This window comes from Rhinolophus ferrumequinum, chromosome X (assembly GCF_004115265.2).
Source record: "Rhinolophus ferrumequinum isolate MPI-CBG mRhiFer1 chromosome X, mRhiFer1_v1.p, whole genome shotgun sequence".
Taxonomy (NCBI): domain Eukaryota; kingdom Metazoa; phylum Chordata; class Mammalia; order Chiroptera; family Rhinolophidae; genus Rhinolophus; species Rhinolophus ferrumequinum.
The window spans coordinates 79,161,705-79,180,368 of record NC_046284.1 but is presented as its reverse complement, the minus strand read 5'-3'; the positions used below and the strand labels follow the sequence as shown (position 1 = coordinate 79,180,368).

The 18,664-nt window shown below is 36.8% G+C and overlaps 1 protein-coding gene across 2 annotated transcripts in view; it reads right to left on the bottom strand.

The window, feature by feature from the left end:
• Positions 1 to 18,664, bottom strand: part of ZC3H12B (zinc finger CCCH-type containing 12B) — a 289,375-nt gene that overhangs the window by 35,555 nt on the left and 235,156 nt on the right. Inside the window, exon 3 of one of the 2 annotated variants that reach the window (XM_033118169.1) lies at positions 13,467 to 13,662. The exons of the other annotated variant lie outside the window; for it this stretch is intronic. The gene's annotated coding sequence lies outside the window, so the exon portion shown is untranslated. The remainder of the gene's footprint in view (positions 1 to 13,466; positions 13,663 to 18,664) is intronic. 2 annotated transcript variants of the gene reach the window in all.

Here is an 18,664-nt window from a genome sequence, read left to right as displayed (position 1 = left end):
CTAGATGTAGCTGCAAGTGTGTCTCTATTTAAATGTTTGATCTAATAAATTAGACTTCATAGTTTGGAAAAAACCAGTAAAATAAATATTTTCGATTAAAACAACAACAACAAACATTAAAAAACCCACAAGGAGATAACGCCTCAAGCCAGTTAGAATGGCTATCATCAACAAGACAAATAGAAACAAGTGTTGGAGAGGCTGTGGAGAAAAAGGAACCCTCATACACTGGTGGTGGGAATGCAGATTAGTGCAGCCACTATGGAAGGCAGTGTGGAGGTTCCTCAAAAAATTACTAATAGAATTATCATATGACCCAGAAATCCCTCTGCTGTGTATCTACCCCAAAATTCTGAAAACATTTATCCATAAAGACAAGTGTGCTCCAATGTTCATTGCAGCTTTATATACAGTGGCCAAGATGTGGAAACAACCAAAGTGTCCTTCGATAGATGAATGGTAAAGAAGTTGTGGTATATATACACAATGGAATACTATTAGGCCATAAGAAAAGAAGAAATAGTACTATCTGAGACAACATGGATGGATATTGAGATTATAATGCTAAGCGAAATTAGTCAGACAGAAGAAGTAGAGAACCATATGATTTCACTGATATGTGATATATAAACAGAAAACAATAAAAGAGGAAAACAACTGAAAGAAGAAAAACTCAGAGACATAGACAATAGTTTAGGGGTAAATAGAGGGTAAGAGGGAAGGCTCTAGAAGAGGGTAAACGGGGTCAAATATATGGTGATGGAAGGAGAATTGACTGTGTGGTGAACACATAATATGAGATATAGATGATGTATTACAGAATTGCACATCAGAAATCTATGTAACTTTACTAACAGTTGTCACCCAATGAACTTTAATTGCAAAAAAAAGGCAATGCACAGCAATAACTCCAAATATGCAAAAGTTTATTTAATAACCTTCATTACATGAAATCTTTTGACAGTTACATAAATTTAAATACTAGTTATGGGTGATGTCAACAGAAATTGTAGAGAAAAGACCCCCCCCCCCAAATCTGCTTGTCAATAAATGTAATGACAGCAGGAACAAAGATTGTTAAAATTAAGTTTTTAAGATTTCTAGAAATTAACCAAAGACTTGCAATAATTCAAGGAGTGTGTATTCTAAAACAAAAAAAAACAAAACATAAACCAACAACAAGAAATAAATGACTGAAACTTGGTAAGAACAGAAAATATGGAATTTTAATTTGCCCTGTTCGCATCTCCCCTCTCCATATTCACGGTGGCCTTGAAAGCCAACTGCATCACAATTAGAGTAGCCAGGAGAATTAGTAATCTAGAAGCCAATAGAGGAATCAGAATGGGTTTAGAGCTCCTCCAAAGTCCCATCTCCATAAAATTTTCATTTTCTGATTTGTACGGAAATTCCGTCGAAAACTTGAATCACAGGGCTTGTCTTTATTTGACCTGACTTATACCTAGAGCATGGTGAACTGATTTTTCCCCAGGGATGTTTGTCAAAAACAATTAGAGGAGATAGACGTCATCAAAATGGCTTCTGGAGGTCTCCCCTGGAATTTATAACAAATTAAACAGCTATAAATCCACAAAAGTCTCCCTGCACAAGAAAATACAAAAAGGCAGTTTAATGAACTCAGAAACACAATCATAGAACAACATGAGCATTTTACCAAAGAGATTGAAATTTAAAAAAAAGAACCTAATAGAATTTTTGTAGGTTAAGAACTCAGTAGAAGAAATTAAGAATGAAATAGCCAGCTTAGGAAATAGAGTTGACCAGATGGAGAAAAGAATCAGTGGCATCGAAGATAGAAACCTGGAAATGACATGGATGGAAGAAGAAAGAGACTTGAGACTTAAAAGAAATGAAAAAACTCTACAGGAACTTTCTCACTCCGTCAGAAAGAGCAATATAAGAATAATGGGCATACCAGAAGGGGAAGAAAGAGAGAAGGGAACAAAGAGTATATTCAAACAGCCAGTCGATGAGAACTTCCCAAAGTTCTGGAAAAAAACTAGATGCTCAAATCGAAGAAGCAAATAGAACACCTAATTACCTCAACCCCAATAGGCCTTCTCCAAGGCACATTGTATTGAAGCTGTCTAAAATCAAAGACAAAGAAAGAATCTTCAAGGCAGCCAGGGAAAAGAAAACGGTAAACTACAAAGGAAACTCCATTAGATTATGATCAGATTTCTCAGCAGAAACTCTACAAGCCAGGAGGGAGGTATATCAGATATTCAAACTATGGAAAGAGAGAACTTATGAGCCAAGAATAATATCCCCAGCAAAGATATTCTTTAGATATGAAGGAGGAACAAAGACCTTTCCAGACATACAGAAGCTGAGGGAATTTTCTAATACACGACCTGCACTACAAGAAATACTAAAGGAGCCTATTTGACCACCATCAACAGGGACAATTTCTGGCAACCAAAACATAAAAAGGGGGAGAGTAAAGGCCTGAAACGGAATATGGGAATGGATAAAGTAAGCATGTTTAAGAAAATGGAATACTCTAAATATCAAACTTTCATTTACATAAACTTAATGGTAACCACTCAAAAATATCCAAAACTGAAATATATAATGTAATAAAAGAAGAAACAGAGGGAAACATCATAGAATACTATCACACAGAAATAATAGAAAACAACAAAAAGGCAAAGAAACCATGGAGACACAATCTTACCAGAAAACTAAAGATAGAATGATAGGAAACCCTAACATATCAATAAACACCCTAAATGTAAATGGACTAAACTCACCAATAAAAAGGCACAGAGTAGCAGATTGGATCAAAAAACTAAACTCAAACATATGCTGTCTCCAAGAGACATATCTCAGCTACAAAGACAAGCATAGACTCAAAGTGAAAAGGTGGAAATTGACACTCCAAGCAAATCGTATCCATAGAAAATCAGGTGTAGCCACAATGATATCAGATGAAACAGACTTCAGGGTGAAAGAGATAACAACAGACAAAGATGGACATTTCATAATGGTAAAGGGGACTATACAACAAGAAGACATAACAGTCATCAATATTTATGCCCCCAATCAGGGAGCACCAAAATATACCAAGCAACTACTAACAGAATTAAAGGGAGAAATTGACCAAAACACAATTACACTAGGGGACTTAAATACATCATTGACAGCTATGGATAGATCATCCAAACAGAAAATAAATAACGAAATAGCAGCCCTAAATGACACACTAGATGAAATGGACATAATTGACATATATAGAGCACTTCATCCTATAACATCAGACTATACATTCTTTTCTAGTGTATATGGAACATTCTCAATGATAGACCATATATTGGGACATAAAATCAACCTCAGCAAATTTAAGAAGATTGAAATCATACCAAGCATATTCTCTGATCACAAGGCTTTGGAATTGGATATCAACTGCAAAAAGAAAGCAGGAAAAAACACAAATACATGGAGATTAGACAACATACTTTTAAAGAACGACTGAATCAAAGAAGAAATTAGAGGAGAGATCAAAAGATACATAGAAACAAATGACAATGAAAATACATCCTATCAAAATTTTTGGGATGCAGCGAAAGCAGTTTTAAGAGGGAAATTTATGTCATTACAGACTTATCTCAAGAAACAAGAAAAATCCAAAATAAATAACCTCATGTTACACCTTACAGCACTAGAAAAAGAAGAACAAGTTAAACCCAAGGTCAGCAGAAGAAAGGAAATAACAAAAATCAGAGCAGAACTAAATGAAATAGAGAAGAAAAAGACAATAGAAAAAATTAATCTGACAATGAGTTGGTTATTTGAAAAGATTAACAAAATTGACAAACCCTTGGCTAGACTCACTAAGATAAAAAGAGAGAAGACACTAATTAACAAAATGAAAAACGAAAAAGGGGACGTTGTCACGGACACCACAGAAATACAAAGGATCATCCAAGAATACTATGAAGGACTATATGCCACCAAATTCCATAACCTAGAAGAAATGGACAAGTTCTTAGAAACATATAGCCTTCCAAGGCTGAACCATGAAGAACTGGAAAATCTAAATAGACCGATCACCAGTAACGAAATTGAATCAATCATCCAAAAGCTTCCCTAAAGCAAAAGTCCGGGACCACATGGCTTCACTACTGAACTCTACCAAACCTTCAAGTAGGATCTAATACCAATCCTGCTCAAACTCTTCCAAAAAATTGAAGAAGAGACAGTACTCCCTAACTCATTTTATGAGGCCAACATTACCCTGACACCAAAACCTGGTAACGGCAACACAAAAAAAGAAAACTACAGACCAATATCTCTGAAGAATACAGATGCAAAAATCCTAAACAAAATTCTAGCATATCGAAAACAATAATGCATTAAAAAGAATATTCATCACGACCAAGTGGGGTTCATCCCCGGGGCACAAGGATGGTTCAACATTCGCAAATCCATCAATGTGATACATCACATAAACAAAATAAAGGACAAAAATCATATGATTTCATCAATTGATGCAGAAAAAGCATTTGAAAAGATACAACATCAATTTATGATTAAAACACTTAATAAAATAGGTAAAGAAGGAAAATACCTTAACATAATAAAGGCCATATATAACAAGCCCTCAGCTAATCTCGTAATTAATGGTGAAAAACTGAAGCCCTTTGCTCTACGTTCAGGAACACGACAGGCTGTCCCCTATCACCTCTGCTTTTCAACATAGTGTTGGAAGTCCTTGCCAGAGCAATCAGGCAAGAGAAAAATAAAAGGCATCCAAATTGGGAATGACGAAGTTAAATTATCACTCTTTGCAGATGACATGATGCTATATACAGAAAACCCTAACGACTTCACCAAAAAGCTATTAGGAACAATCAACGAATACAGTAAAGTTGCCAGCTACAAAATCAACGTACAAAAGTCCATTGCATTCCTATATACTAACAATGAAATCTCAGAAAAAGAAATACCAAAAACAATTCCTTTTGCAATTGCAGCAAAAAGAATAAAATACCTAGGAATAAACTTAACCAAGGATGTGAAGGACCTATATGCTGAAAACTACAAGACATTTTAAAAAGAAACTGAAGAAGACACAAAGAAATGGAAAGACATTCTGTGCCCATGGATTGGAAGAATCAACATAGTTAAAATGGCTATATTACCCAATGCAATATACAGATTTAATGCAATCCCCATCAAAATCCCAATGGCATTTTTTAAAGAAATAGAACAAAAAATCATCAGATTTGTTTGGAACCACAAAAGACCCCGAATAGCCAAAGCAATCTTAAGAAAAAAGAACAATACTGGAGGTATCACACTCCCTGAACTTTAGCTTGTACTACAGGGCTACAATAATCAAAACAGCATGGTATTGGCAGAAAAACAGATACTTAGACCAATGGAATAGAATTGAGAACCCAGAAATAAAACCACAGAAATATGGACAGATAATTTTTGACAAAGAAGCTAAAAATATACAATGGAGGAAAGACAGCCTCTTCAATAAATGGTGCTGGGAGAATTGGAAAGCCACGTACAAAAGAATGAAACTGTACTGCTATTGTCACCATGTACCAAAATTAATTCAAAATGAATCAAAGACTTAAGCATAAGACCTGACACAATAAACTGCATAGAAGAAAACATAGGTACTAAACTTATGGACCTTCGGTTCAAAGAGCATTTTATGAATTTGACTCCAAAGGCAAGGGAAGTAAAAGCTAAAATAAATGAATGGGACTATATCAAACTTAAAAGCTTCTGCACAGCAAAAGAAACCATCGACAAAATAAAGAGGCAACCAACTGAATGGGTGAAGATTTTTGCAAGCGGTGCCTCCGATAAGGGGCTAATATCCAAAATATACAAGGAACTCATGAAACTCAACCACCAAAAAACAAACAACCCAGTTGAAAAATGGGAGGAGGACCTAAAGAGACATTTCTCCAAAGAGGACATTCAAATGGCAAATAGACATATGAAAAAATGATCAACATCACTAATCATTGGAGAAGTGCAAATGAAAACCACAATGAGATATCACCTCACTCCAGTCAGAATGGCTGTCATCAACAAGACAAATAGTAACAAGTGTTGGAGAGGCTGTGGAGAAAAAGGAACCCTCATACACTGTTGGTGGCAATGCAGACTTGTGCAGCTATTATGGAAGGCAGTGTGGAGGTTCCTCAAAAAATTACAAATAGAATTACCATATGACCCAGCAATCCCTCTCCTGGGTATCTACCCCAAATAATCTGAAAACATTTATACATAAGGACACGTGTGCTCCAATGTTCATTGCAGCCTTGTTTACGGTGGCCAAGACATGGAAACAACCAAAATGTCCTTCGATAGATGAATGGATAAAGAAGTTGTGGTATATATACACAATGGAATACTATTCAGCGGTAAGAAAAGATGATATAGGAACATTTGTGACAACATGGATGGATCTTGAGAGTATAATGCGAAGCGAAATAAGTCAGACAGAAAAAGCAGAGAAACATATGATTTCACTGATATGTGGTATATAAACGAAAAACAACAAAAGAAGAAGACAAACAAATGAGAAACAAAAACTCATAGACAGAGACAATAGTTTAGTGGTTACCAGAGGGTAAGGGGGGTGGGAGATGAGGGTAAGGGGGATCAAATATATGGTGATGGAAGGAGAACTGAGTCTGGGTGGTGAACACACAATGGGATTTATAGATGATGTAATACAGAATTGTACACCTGAAATCTATGTAATTTTCCTAACAATTGTCACCCGAATAAATTTAAAAAAAAATCCAGTACATACATATTTTTAGTTTGTAATGTTTTTTCTATCAGATTTGAAAGACAACTGCGTAATGAAATAATTATAAAATTGAGTTGAGAGACTCAATCTTACAAAGATGTAATTTGTATGTGGAAACAGCACAGAGGAGAAGGGAGGCATAGTTACGTATGTTGGAGCAAAATTTTTGTACACTGTTGTAATTAAGTTTGTATTAATATAAAGTAGATTGTTATAAGTCAAATGCTCATTGTAATCCCTAGAACAATTTCTTAAAAAAGTGTAAAAAAGAGCAGAAAGGAATTAAATGATACACTAGAAAGTATGTATTTAGCACAAAATAATTCAGTAATGGAGTAACAGTAACAAAAAAAGATACAACAACACATATAGAAAATAAAGAGCAAAATGGCAGAAGTAAGTCCTTCATAATCAATTAGTTAGGTTAAATATAAATGGATTAAACTCTCTAATGAAAATATGCAGACTGGAAAAATGGATAAAGAACGATTGAACTATATGCTATTTACAGGAGACACACTATAGGTTTAAACACACAAATAGTTTGGAAACCAAAAATGGAAAAAGATATACCATGCAAATAGTAGCCAAAAAAGAGCTGGAGTGGTTATACTAATATCATATATTAGTATAGACAACCATTGTTACTAGAGACAAAAAGGATATTTTATGATGATAAATGGGTCAACCATCAAGACAAAACAGTTATAAACATATATGTACCTAATAACAGAGGCCCAAAATACATAAAGCAAAACCAGACAGAATTGAAGAGAGAAACAAACAATTCAACCCTAATATTTTGAGTCTTAAATAACCCACTTTCAATAATAAAAAGGCCAACTTAGCAGAAGATTAAAAAGGAAATAATGGTTTCAACACCATTATAAATTAACTAAATATAATAGAAATCTATAGAACACTATATCCAACAACTTCAGTGTGCACATTCTTCTCTAGCGCATGTGGGACATTCTCCAGGATGGACCATATATTAGGCCATAAATAAGTCTCAGTAAATTTTGGAGTATTAAAATCCTACAAAGTATGTTCTCTGTACATTGGAATGAAATAAAAAAATATCAACAACGAAAGGAAATTTGGGAAATTCAAAAGTATCTGGAAATTAACCAAATGTCACTAAATAACCAGTCATTCAAATTATAAACCACAAGGCAAATTTGAAAATACTTTGATATGAATCAAAACAAAACTACAACATACCAAAACTAATGGGATGCAGCAAAAGCAATGCTTAGAGATAATTTTTTACTCATACACACCTACATAAAAAAATGAGAAAGATCACAAACCAATAAGCAATTCTTCCATCTAAAGAAAACTAGAAATAGAAGAACAAACTGAACCTTAAGTAAGGAGAAAGAAAGAAATAATAAAGATTAGAAGATAAATAAATGAATAAGATATAATAGAGAAAAAATCAATGTAACTAAAAGTAGATTCTTTGGAAAGATCAACAAAATTAACAAACTGGCTAGACTGACCAAGAGAAAAAGAGAGAATACTCAAATTACTGAAATCAGGAATGAAAGGGGATATTACTGTCAAACTTACAGAAATAAAAATGATCACACAGAACACTGTAAACAACTATATACCAACAAATTATATAATTTAGGTAAAATGAACAAATTCTTAGAAAGGTATAACTACCAAAACTGACTCAAGAAGAAATTGAAAATCTTAAGAGATATATAATAAGCAAAAATGATTAAATTGGTAATAATTTAAAAATATTTGCATAAAGAAAAATCAACTCAGATAGCTTCACTGGTGAATACTAACAAATGACTTAAGACCTCTTCCAAAAAATAGAATAGGAGAAAAGACTTCCGAAATATGGGGCAAGTGTTACACTGATACCAAAACCAAAGATATCACAAGAAAAGGACATGACAGTCCAATATCCTTTATGAATATAGATGTAAAAATCCTCAACAAAATACTAACAAAATGAATCCAAGAACATACAAAAATTGTACATCATGATCAAATGGGAATCAACTCAGAAATATAAGTTTGGCTCAACATATGAAAATCAATCAATGTAATATATCATATTGATCAAATTAAAAAAACACAGGGTAATCTCAAGACACAGAAAAAGTATTTGACAAAATCCAACATCTTTTTATGATAAAATTAAATGAAAAACTAGGAATGAAGTAAACTTTCTCAATTTGACAAAAGGCATCTAAGAAAAAAACCCACAGCTAACATCAAACTTAATGGTGATAGATTGTAAACTTTTCCCTTAGACCAGGAACAAAACAAGTATTAATACTCTTGCTAATTCTATTCAACATTGTAATTGAAGTTATAGCCAGGACATTTAGGCAAGAAAAAAAAGGAAAATAGAACCAAACTGGAAAGGAGGTGTAAAAGTATTTCCATTTGCAGAGGATATATATTTTTTATGAAGAAAATTCTCAGGAATCCAAAAATAATTAGAATTAGTAAATGAATTTAACATTGTTTTGGGATATGAAATGAGTACACAAAAATTAATTATATTTCCATGCACTAGCAATAAACAATCTCAAAATTAAATTAAGAAAATTTCATTTATAATAACTTCAAAAAATACCTAGGAATAAAATTAACAAGTAAGTGCAAGACTTGAGAACTGAAAATAACAAAACCTCATAAAAAGAAATTAAAGACCTGAATAAATGAAAAAAACCCTATGTTCATGTAATGGAAGACTTCATATTGTTAAGATGGTGATACTGCCCTCAAATGATCTACAGATTCAATGCAATTTCTATCGAAATCCCGGATGATCTTTTTGCAGAAACTGACCAGCTGATACTAAAATTTACATGGAAATGCAAGTCTGAATAGCCAAAACAATCTTTAAGAAAACAAATTTGGAGGACTATTACTACAAAGCTACAGTCTTAATTATACTTTACTAGCTGTGAAACTCTGAGAAATTTGCTTAACTTCCCTAAGCTTCAATTTTATGGTCATTTTTGCTATGTTCATTTTTTAAACATTTAAGTGAGTTATGTACCATTATTACCATGCTGTAGAATCTATGACTATATATTTATTACTACCAGTGAGATTTATGCTACCTTTTTGTGTTTTTCCCCTCTTCTTCCACCTCATCCCCCACTCCGGTTCAAGCTGTTGTTTCTCAGTCTAGTTGTGTAGGACACAGCTCGCTGGCCCATGCTGGTATTATGAGCCTTGCACTCCCCCCCCAGCTGAGGCAGTCGGTCGCCAGGGTCCTCGGTAGGCTGCTCACGGCAGCTCTCCTGGCTGCGGGCCACTCACACTGGCAGCACATGGTAGCCCACAGCAGGGCACAGCAGCTCACGCCGACCTCCAGCTGCTCACAGCAGCCCAGCTCCAGGGAGAGCCGTTGTTCACAATCTTAACTGTAGAGGGCGCATGTCACTGGCCCATATGGGAATCGAACCAGTGACCTTGGCGTTAGGAGCATGACTCCAACAATCTGAGCCACCGGGCTGGCCCCCTTTTTCTCTTTTTATGATGTTAATTAGCATTACTTTACTTCCACTTAAAGAACTCCCTTTAGCATTTCTTGTAAGGCAGGTATGGTGGTAATGAACTCCCTCTGTCTTTGTTTGTTCAGGAAAGTCCTTATTTCTTCTTTGTCTCTAAAGGATAGTTTCACCATGTATTGAATTCTTGCTTAAGTTATTTTCTTTCATAGTTTGAATATGGCATCCTATTCGTTCCTGGCTGGAAATGTTTCTGTTGAGAAATCTGCCTAGTCTTACGCGGGGTTCCCTTGTATGTAACTTTTCTTTTTTCCCTTGCTGCTCTTAAAATGCTTTCTTTGCTTTGACTTTTTTAAAAGTCACAAATTGTATTTAAGTTAAAATCTTACCTTTAAATTAAAAAGTACAACCTATCCATTCATCTATCGAAGGACATTTTGGTTATTTGATGTCTTGGCCACTGTAAAAAAAGCTGCAATGAACATCGGAGCACACTTGTCTTTATGGATAAATGTCTTCAGAGTTTTTGGGTAGGTACCCAGGAGAGGGATTGCTGGGTCATGTAGTATTCTATTTGTAATTTTTTAAATTAAAATTTATTGGGGTGACAATTGTTAGTAAAGTTACATAGATTTCAGGTGTACAATTCTGTATTACATCATCTATAAATCCCATTGTGTGTTCACCACTCTGAGTCAGTTCTCCTTCCATCACCATATATTTGATCCCCTTTACCCTCATCTACCACCCTCCTCCCCCCTTACCTTCTGGTAACCAATAAACTATTGTCTGTGTCTATGAGTTTTTGTTTCTCATTTGTTTGTCTTGTTCTTTTGTTGTTTTTGGTTCATATACCACATATCAGTGAAACCATACAGTTCTCTGCTTTTTCTGTCTTATTTCACTTAGCATTATAATCTCAAGATAGATCCATGTTGTCACAAATGGTCCTATTTCATCTTTTCTTACTGCCGAATAGTATTCCATTGTGTATATATACCACAACTTCTTTATCTATCCATCTATCGAAGGACATTTTGGTTGTTTGATTTCACTGGTATGTGGTATATAAACCAAAAACAACAAAAGAACAAGACAAACAAATGAGAAACAAAAACTCATAGACACAGACAATAGTTTATTGGTTACCAGAAGGTAAGGGGGGAGGAGGGTGGTAGCTGAGGGTAAAGGGGATCAAATATATGGTGATGGAAGGAGAACTGAGTCTGGGTGGTGAACACACAATGGGATTTATAGATGATGTAATACAGAATTGTACACCTGAAATCTATGTAACTTTACTGACAATTATTGCCCCAATAAACTTTAATTAAAAACAAAAAGTACAACCTAGTTGAAAAAATATTTCTGAAAAACTTCTGTAACATTTAATGAAAGGGAAATTAAAAACAAAGATACTTAAAGACAATAGATGGTTCCACAGATCTACAAAGGAAAAGTTAATCTTATTTGGACTACATTTAAATAGAAAAATCACTGTTAAAACACAGGAGGCATAAGTCATTTTCACAAACCACATAGCAGTTTTTGAACTGTTAATTACTTCTACATCAGATGATAATGACAAACCATATAAAGCATAAGTAATTGAAACAAAAACAGTAAGATGAGGAGCCTGAATGCAAATATATTAGTCTCACTGACATGCTTTTTTTTAAAATTTATTGGGGTGACAATTGTTAGTAAAATTACATAGATTTCAGGTGTACAATTCTGTATTACATTATCTATAAATCCCATTGTGTGTTCACCACCCGGAGTCAGTTCTCCTTCCATCACCATATATTTGATCCCCCTTGCCCTCATCTCCCACCCCCCACTCCCCTTACCCTCTGGTAACCACTAAACTATTGTCTGTGTCTATGATTTCTTGTTTCTCATTTGTTTGTCTTGTTCTTTTGTTGTTTTTGGTTTATATACCACATATCAGTGAAATCATATGGTTCTCTGCTTTTTCTGTCTCACTTATTTCTCTTCACATTATACTCTCAAGATCCATCCATGTTGTCACAAATGTTCCTATATCATCTTTTCTTACTGCCGAATAATATTCCATTGTGTATATATACCACAACTTCTTTATCCATTCATCTATCGAAGGACATTTTGGTTGTTTCCGTGTCTTGGCCACCGTAAACAAAGCTGCAATGAACATTGGAGCACACGTGTCTTTATGTGTAGATGTTTTCAGATTTTTTGGGTAGATACCCAGGAGAGGGATTGCTAGGTCATATGGTAATTCTAGTCGTAACTTTTTGAGGAACCTCCACACTGCCTTCACTGACATGATTTTTAAAACATAAAGTATACTAATTTCTTTGAAACAAATCTGAAATATATGTTTTCTCCATTAAAAATAAAATGTAACCAATTCACACTACATACATATATATGTACATATACATATGTATATATATATATATATATATATATATATATATATATATATATATATGTATAGTTAAATGATAAAATAGAGAACATAACAGCTCTTCCAACAAATCAAGATTATTAAAGACACTTAGCTAATGTTCCTTAAGACATGGTATAGTACCGGGCAGGGGGTGGGTGGATGGGAAACAAAACCACACACAGTTTTCAAATTTTCATATATTCTGTCATATATTCAAAACTCATTTACTTGTTTTTTGAGAGAAAGAGAGAATGTGCTCCTCTCATATTTAATGGCAGTTTAGGTGAAATAAGGTAAAGGGAAGGAAGAGAGTATAAAAAAGAAGGGCAGAACATAGGGCACTTAGGATGACTAAAGTATGGACCTGGGACTCAGCTGCTGCTATGTCCCAGCCTTTTGATAAACCACCTTGATGCCTTCCACTCTCTACATCCTGTTTTCTCTGAAATCAAATGAGATTTCTTAAATTCTCTTGACTTTATACTGATTTTCCTGTTCTTAAATAGACAGTTAAATAAGCAGTATTTTAAAGTTGGGATATACGGTAGGCTCCAGTTGTTAGACTCTGAAATTTCAGACTTTAGGCTCAGAGGCTATTAGGACCCTTCCAAAAATGCTCAGAATTAGTATATAAACAATTGATTGATCCATATGTGTTAACTCATTGTTGCATGTATAATTAATAGAAAAGCATTAGAAACAATATTTACATAAATAGCATGCACAGTACCTTTTGATAAACAATGGAGCACAGAAGATCCTTGACAGCAGATAAAGATAGTTACTAGGCTTCAATGGTAACACTCTCCTGCGTAAGGCCAACTTGCAGTAAAAATTAAATTGTATGCACTGAGCCTCTGGAGCTGGTGAGTGATGGTGCACTGAAGCTTCCATCAGAGAGTCGGGAAGAGAATCCTGTCTTAGGACTGAACAAGGAGAAGGAGTTTGAAGCACAGCAGGAAGAGTTGCAGGTAATACAGACTTCTGGGCTGATGGAGGGGGATCATTTGCAGACATCTGCCTTTCTTTAATCTTTTAAAATAGTTGTCAATTCATTTTCAATGGTATGAAGAGGCTTTTAAAACCACAGCATTAAAAAAATACGACTGTAATTTTGGATTTAGTTGAAAGCTTCTTGATTTCCTTTTTAAGCTACTCATGCCGATGATTGCAAGTTCTACAACTGTGAGTTGAATACACAAAAGGTCCTACTTCCCTCAATATCAGTCCCATCAAAAAAGTCTTGGTTTTAGGACCACTACCAGGGATTTGAAAACGATTTAACATCACTGAATTATCCTCATCAGAAAAATAAATTGACATTGCTTATTTACTAAATATCTATTTTCTTTTAAGTCTATTCTTGTCTCTCTCTTTTAATTTCAGAAAATACATATTGAATAAAAATTCTTTCTCTGTCAAGATGAAATATTCCTGTTTTTTTATATGATAAGTGTTTAGGTTTAATCTTTTAATCTATTTAATACTTATCCTTTGGTTTACTGATTTGATGTGACACTTTCTCAAATGTCCGCACCTTAAATCACCTTGTCAAATGTCTTCATTTTCATTTTGGGGAGTAAATTTTTCCATTATGAAATACAAATCTTTTAAAAATAGTACAGGTATATTTCATTTGATGAATGAGTCCATTGATAAAAGTTGATTCTTTCTGAGATGTAATTAGCAGAGGAGAGCTCCACCAGTTTGAGAAACTCCGTGCCCACCTGTGTTTGGATCTCTGACAAGATGTCAGCGAGGTTTCGTGCACCTCCCAGGATACCACCCTCTGCTGGCCTCTTTGACTTTTGCAAATTTAATTATAATGTGTCTTGGTGTAGCCCTATCTGGGTTCAACCAATTTGTGATCCTCTGGGACTCATGGATATGAATGTTCATGTTTCTCTCTAGGTTTGGGCAGTTTTCAGCCATTATTGCTTTAAATATGCTTTCTGTCCTTTCCTCTGTCCTTTCCTCTTCTGGAATTCCCACAAGGCAAATACTACTTGTTTTTATTGTGCCCCAGAATTCCCATAGGTTTTCTTCACTCTTTTTCATTCTTTTTTTTTTTCTGTTGCTCCTCTGACTGTGTAATTTCCAGTGCCCTATCCTCCAGGGTACTGATTATTTCTTCTGCGTGCTTGTGTCTATTTTTGAAACTCTCTATTGAATTCTTCAGTTCAATTATTGTATTTTTCAACTCTAGGATTTCTTTCTTTCTTTTTTTTTTTTGATGGTTGCTATTTTGTCATCAAACTTCTCATTTTGTTCATTTATTGTTTTCCTAATTTTGTTTAGTCATCTGTATATGTTTTCTTGTAGTTCACTAAACTTCTGAATTCTTTGTCAGACAGTTCATAGACCTCTATTCTTTAGGGTCAGTTATTGGAGCTTTAATTAGTTTCCTTTGACTGTGTCACATTTACCTGACTTTTTAATCCTTAATTCCTTAGGTTGCTATCTACACATCTGAGGAACGGGACTCTTTTTCCAGACTTAACAGGTTTGCTTTGGCAGAGATAGTTCTTCACCAGTCAGTTCAGTTTGGGTTTCAGGATGTGTCTGCTTGTAATGCCGTGTTTCCCCGAAAATCATACCTAGCCGGACAATCAGCTCTAATGCATCTTTTGGAGCAAAAATTAATACAAGACCCGGTCTTATTTTACTATAATATAAGACCGGGTCTTTAATATAATATGATATAATATAAAACAATATAATATAATACCAGGTCTTATATTTTACTATAATATAAGACTGGGTCTTATATTAACTTTTGCTCCAAAAGATGCATCAGAGCTGATTGTCCGGCTAGGTATGATTTTCGGGGAAACACGGTGTCTTTAGGCAGATGAAGCCTTCTGTTATGGTATGTATTTGAGTGAGGAAACTTTCTGAGCTCTGAAGTCAAGGATGGAGGTGTGTGTGCCACTGGCTAAGACCAGTTGGGTAGGACTGCTGGCTTACTTCCATAACCAAGTGAATCTATAGGATGGGCTCCAAGGTTGTCTGTATTCTCTAGTCAGGCTTACTAGATGGTCGGGACTGGACACTATATTCAGTAAGTAATAGATAAGGCTATTAATTAGCTTCCGTGCCCTGGCAGGGCAGCAAGCCAGGGCCCAGGGACTGTTATAGCTTGTTTGGGGGCCTGAATCAGTCCTGATTGTGCACTGAATTCTTTGGTCAGATGAGGCCATTGATTTTGCTCTCCAGATGGCAGAAACCATTAGTTGTGCTCTCTGTTCAAGTGCCAGTGTTCATAGGACAGTTGAATGGGCTACACAGCTTCCCATGTGCTCTAATTAGGCTTGCTTGTTGGACAGGCTGAAGACTGTATTCAGAAATGAGCAGGAGTATGAATCAGATTCCCTGCCTGGGCACAGCAGGAGAAGCACCTCTAAAACTGGTAAAGTGCTTTGTTTGCTGTCTTAACTCAAGCCAAACTGCACCCCAAGTTGCCTGGCCCGTGGCTAAACAGGGCCATTGGTTTCACTCTGCAAACTATTGGCTCCATCTGCCCTTCCTTTCGCTCAAGGGCCACTGGGCTGCACAGCTTCCTGGAGTTGTCTCTAGCTCTTCATGTCAAATGGAGCTAGAAGACTATCTCCATAGCAGTTGGGGCTATGTCTCAGCCCCCTTGCCTGGAAGGGATGCTCCAGGCTACTCTCAATTTCCCAAACATGCTTTCTAGTTGGGAGGGGCTGGGAGCTACCTTCAGCCTTGGTTATGAATTAACCCCCCCATCATGCATAGCAGGGAAGCCTCCATGCCTAGTACTGACTTTGCTCTGGGGTAATCAGTTCTGCCCACACACTTCTTGGCTTGAGTGCCACTGGGCAAAACAACTTCTAGGAGTTGTCATCAACTCTTTTGGTCAAATGGGCCTGAAAGGCACTCTCCACAGTGTGTGATGTTATCACTCAGTACCTTGCCTGGGACTGGGCAAACCAGGCTCTAGGGTTGGCAATACTCATTTGAGGACCTGAGGCAGGCAAATCTGCACCCTGCCAAGTTCCCTACTCAGAGTGTGCCCTTGTCTTGGTTCTATAGACAAGCAAAGCTGCTGGTGGGATTACTAATTAAGCAATGAAGGTATGAACTTGGTCTACCTTCATTGCTTAATTAGTAATCCCACCAGTTTTTGCAAGCTCCAACCCTCTTCTCTGTCACAGTCAGATTCCCAGTGGCTGGGCCCTACAGATTTCCCTGCAATCGTCATGGTGCAAGATCAGAATAGGGGTTCCCACAAAGTGACCCACAATGCTGGGTGAGACTAATTGGCCCCCTGTGTTCTCTTTTCCTATTGGAGGAACCAAAGGCTCAGAACTCAAAGACCTCTTTCTGTGGTGATGCATTGACCCTGGGGAGGAGCAATGCAGTCAACATGTAGCTGCTCCTGTTACCCTTCTAATCCAGTCTGTCTCGGTCTCTGAGGTGCAGGTGGGTGCTTCAGACCCATCCCCATGTTCTAGGATTCTCTCAGTGGGGTCTTGTTCTTGAATAGATGCTAGTTGCTTTTCTTGTGAGGGGGAATGAAGTCAGGAATGACCTATGTCACCATCTTGGTGACATCATTCTAGGCTTCAATTTTAATATCTGAAAAGCAGGGATAATACTTTCTGGTTACGGTAAAGATTAAATAAGACAATAAATATAATGCACTTTTTAAATTACAGATCAGTTTAAAAGTCTAGTAAATATTTATGAAGTACTTGCTATAGGCCAGGCATTATTTGTGACACAATGATGTGTAAATAGTCCCTGGCCTCAAAGAGTTTATAAAATTAATGAGTTGTCATAAGTGGTGTGGCATAGTGAAAAGAGCACAGACATTGTAATCAGAGACCTGTGTTCAAGTCTTAGCTCTAATACTTCTCAACCAAAGGATGTTATTAAAAAATTCCCACAAGGACATCATAGAAATGGCAGCAGCGAGGTGGGCTTCTTGAGTTCTCCCTTGGAAGTTACCACAAATTGAACATCCATAATTCATCAAAGGATTCTCTGCTCATCACACAGAATAGCTAAGAGACTTGCACGAGGATTACCTGAAGGTGGGCAAAACTGAAGGTGGGCAAACTGGATGAGCGGGGGAAGAGGGAAAGGAGAGGTGTGGAGACAAGCCCTCATCCACAGCTGTGGAGATGCAGGGGCCCCAGGACACAGATGAGAGATTGCAACAGCCAAGCTGTGGGCTCTTTCCCTGTGCCCCACAGTCCTACTGAGAAATCAGCATAGAGGACTTTGGTACCCAGTGTTCCAGGCAGAAACCTCAGCTGAGAACTGCAACTGGGCTCTCTTGGTCAGACATAAAGCAAACTCCATACCTGGGCCCCTCCCCCCACTCTCCAACAGCAATCCTACCCCCCACCCTTCTAGAGTCTTAAACTGGTCCCGGGACAGAAAGGAGTAGTGTCAGATTACAGAGGAGCTACAGCTCTCAAGAACTGGTAAAAGCTGATTTACAGCTGTGACCTAGGGAAGAGGCTGCACAGGTAGACAGAAGACACCTTCCCAGCCACCACCTTTTCTGGGCAGCTCAGGGCAATTACAGCTGAGACCCATGCAGGAGTCAGCAGTGGGTGGCAGAGGCAGCTCTGGGCTTTCAGCAGCTCAGAAATCTCAAGCCCTCCACACCCCCGGACAGGAAAAGTGCTCTAAGACTCAGGAAATCGGCACACAAGGAAGAAGCCCACCTCCCAGTGGCTGGCTGTGGTGCTCTCAGTGCACATTTGTGCAGGTGAGAGCAGAAACTGCACTGACTTTGTAAAAACTGCCAACCACACCCCATAGCCCCATTCATCTAGAACTGCATTGCCAGGGCCACTCTGGGTACCAGGTGGCCGGCTCTGCCTCCACAAAAAGCAGAGGAGTTTTTGTACAGCAGAGGACAACCTGGAGATACCTTCGTGGGCTTAAGCCAAG